Source organism: Pygoscelis adeliae, unplaced genomic scaffold, assembly GCF_000699105.1.
Source record: "Pygoscelis adeliae isolate BGI_AS28 unplaced genomic scaffold, ASM69910v1 Scaffold387, whole genome shotgun sequence".
NCBI classification, from domain to species: domain Eukaryota; kingdom Metazoa; phylum Chordata; class Aves; order Sphenisciformes; family Spheniscidae; genus Pygoscelis; species Pygoscelis adeliae.
In genome coordinates, this window is record NW_008825115.1 from 771,466 (window position 1) to 774,977 (window position 3,512).

A 3,512-nucleotide genomic window follows, 5' to 3' on the forward strand; every position below is an offset into this window, starting at 1 on the left:
TCATGTTTTGTTCACTCCAAAATTTGACTCCTAGTGCTTTTTATTCTCCACCTGCTTTATGAGGACTTTGCTGGGATTCTTCCACTTCTGCATAGTAGCTGTTCCTTGTCTCGTGACCCTTAGGAGGTTTCCTTTGTGCTTTCTTTCCTCTGGTGGCATAACATTGAGTACTTGAAAGGATTGCCAGGCACTAATCTCCAGCTGCGTTCAACTAATCCTGCTTCAAGGTAGGACTTGGATGTAAGTCAGTTCTTGCTGATACTGGCAAAATGCCCACAGATAAGGGATGAGCAGTCTGGATTGCCGCTGGAAGAGTACACAGAGGGATGGGTGTTAGGTGCTTTTCACAGTAGCCAGGTCAAGATATCAATGCTGATGTTGAAATGGGCTTTGCTTTTCCCAAGGTGGCAAATTGCCTTTGTTACCGGTGCTGTAATGCATTTGTGTCTGCTTAAACATTGCCGGTGGAGGCAGTGCCATGGGAAAAGTCGTATCACTTACAGCTCCCCGGTACGTGCGTGTGCACTTGTTACAGCTGAGTGTTCATTCCGTCCTGCTACACCTCTGCTTTCCCGGTGCCTTGGGTGTTTTTCAGCTCCCTCCAGGCAACCCGGTCAGTGCAGAATGGTACCTAAGAGTGAAGGCAAATGTATAGGAGCAAAGTTCTCCCTTGTCCTGTTGTCTGGTTCAGGGATCAAGGCGGCTCCGTATTTGTTCATGGTGGGAGCTGGCTTATCCCGCAGTAGAGCGAGCGGCTGGCACTCTGCTGTCAGGGGCCGACGGCTGCTTATCTGTGGGGGGTCTCGGGATGTAACGGCTTAATGGGAGCGCTGCAAAGCTTGCCCTACTTTTTTGTGTTTTAAGTTACAGAGGTTAAATACAGGGGGGTGGAAGATCTAGGAAACAGCATAAACTGCTAAAAGGCCTTGCTTTTCCATAGTTCTGGAAAAAAGAAGTCGTAGCTGATGGGTTTTGATTACTTGGCCTTGGTACAAAAGCAGCTTTTCTCCCACTACTGCTGCTGTTCCAAAGCAAGGATTGCAAAAGCGCCTGAACTTCAGAGGGTAGAAATCTTTGCTGCACCTCTTTGACCTCGAGGAAAGCTGCTGTACCTTTTTGGCCAGAACATTTACCTGCAGAGAAACAGCAAAGGGGTCACGTAGCTCGGAGTCCTGTGTGTACAGGCGTTTTTTTGTGGCAAAGTGTCAATCATCAGCTCCGCTTTCTCTGTGATACGCATTAGGGGTGCTGTGGGGACAAGGGGAAAATGCAATCTTTCCGGCCTCCAGCAGTGTTTGTCACTAAAGGAAGGGGACAGCCTGTTCTGACGAGGACAGTGTCTGATGGCAGCAGCCCGGGGGAGCCAGCACATTGATCAGGGCAGAAAGCTAAATGGCAAATGCTTGGTTCACAGTTAAAGGAACCCCGTTCTGCTGATACGCAGCTATTCCCTCCCAGGTCCTGCTGACCATCAGCAGCCCTTTGGCTGCAGTGAGACAGGTAAGAGTAAGAGGCCGTGGGGCCCCATGCAGATGGAACAGTTCCTCGTCCCAGAGCAAGAGCTGATAGCCACGGCTCTGCAGCACCAGTTTCCCTGCAGTGTTACCGTAAGGAGCGGGGACAACAGTGTGCGGGGTCTCTGATCACTTCGGGAGCATAAGCACTATCACCTACAAGAGTGTCGTGAGATGGATGCTGGAGTCTGACTCTGGCAGTTTTGCCTAAAATGTCTGTTTTATTTCTGAAGACTTCTATTTTTCTTCCTAAACAGCCTGAGTGACTAAAGATCCCCAGTGCCTGGCCTTGGATTTGGGAGTCAGAGTGAGCTGCACAGGCTGTTACCTGAATGGTAATGAAAGCTAAAAGTATTAGTTAAAAATAAATCACAAGTCCTTTGCTTGCAGAAGATGAATCCTGCGCAGAGCAAATGAGGGGGGGCAGAGCAGCAACTGTCCTATGGCCACCAAAGGTAGAGCAGAAGGAACGCTAATCCCCTGCGCAGCCTCGTCACCAAGAGGATTAGGCAGGAGTTTATTGAGCCCAAGCAAGCGGCTGAGCAGCAACCGAGAGCTGACGCCAGGCAGGAGGGGCAGCAGCCACCCCGGCTGTGTCCGGGAGGGGTCTGTGCGTGGTGCATTGCTGGGTAAGGGGGCAGAGCTGGGGAGGGGGAGCAGGCACCCCCACTGAGCGTGTATGCCGTGTGCTGGGATTGGGCCCTGCAAATGCTTGCCCTCCCTTTCGCTAGCCTGGCGCTCGGCGAGCTGGGCTGGACGCTGGTGTGCAGTGGTGCACCACGTGTCCCTCTGGTGCGCAGAGGGTGGCGGGTGAGCAAGGCAGCGGCTCCCCGGGGCGCGGGCACATCACCTCTCCGTCTCCTTGTCTGCAGGGTCCCCATGGGCAGGCAGCCCTGCCTGCCGGTGCCAAGGTGGAGGCAGCTCCTGCGCGCCGGGTGCTGGTGGCTCCTGTCGCTCTCCGGGACGGCGGTCCGGGGGCTGCGGTGGTTCTGGAGGCTGGCGTGGGTTGGTACTGTGGGGCCCCTTCCCCAAGGGCCTTCACGCACTTGTGTTGGCTCCAAATGTGGCGTGTGTCCAGAACCAGGGGCTGGGGCACGGGGTGGAGCGTGCTGCCAGGGCTCCGTCTCTGTACCGGTGGCACTGGGGGCTGTGGTTCAGGGCAGCTGGGCGGGGGGGGGGAGGGGAGATAATGACCGTCTGGCAGCTTGACGGGATCTTGGCTCGAGGCACTGTATGGTTCTGCCCACCAACAGCTGTGGGGATGTGGGGACATTGCTCCAGGCTCTGCGCTCCCCGGGGCGGGTTTGAGCCCGCCGCTCTCACTGCATGGCCTCCGTCCTCTCCCCCAGTACCTGCTGATCTGCTACAAGAGCTGGTGGGATGGCGTCTTTCAGGTCACCGAGGAGGTAACTCCCCCAGTGTGCCCCCACGCCACAGGGGCTGTGGAGAGCTCCAACCCCTGGGACACGGCTGAGCCTGGTAACATGGTCTGTTGGGTGGCCCTGCAGTGCCAGCGGGGCTGTAGGTCCCCAAGGCATGGCACGGCATGGCAGGGTTTCCCGGTCAGGGTCAGTGCCGGGGGCCATCCAGGCTCGGCTACCTATGTATGTGTCAGTCCCTGCTGTCCATGGTGGCTTTCAGCTCAGCATGACGCTGCGGTTGAGGCTGGAAAGTGGCAGCGAGGGGAGTGAGGAGGAGGAGGACGGGGGCTCCACTTCTGCGCTGGAGTCAGGACAGGCAGGTGGGTACCCAGCATGGCGGTGTGGGCAGGTGGGGGTGTCCCTGGTGCAGAGGCCAGGCAGGGCAGGTGTCGTGGAGCGCTGGCGGGAGCAGAGCTGTGATGCCAGGGCAGCAGCGGAGCAGCAGCGGCCAGGCGACGCCAGCGAGGCTGTGCTGGGGAGGCTGGAGGCTCTGGAGGCCGACGTCCGCTTCCTCTGCACCGAGCTGGGCGCTGAGAAGCTGCTGTGGAGCAGCCGGTTCCTGGAGCTGCTGCGGGAG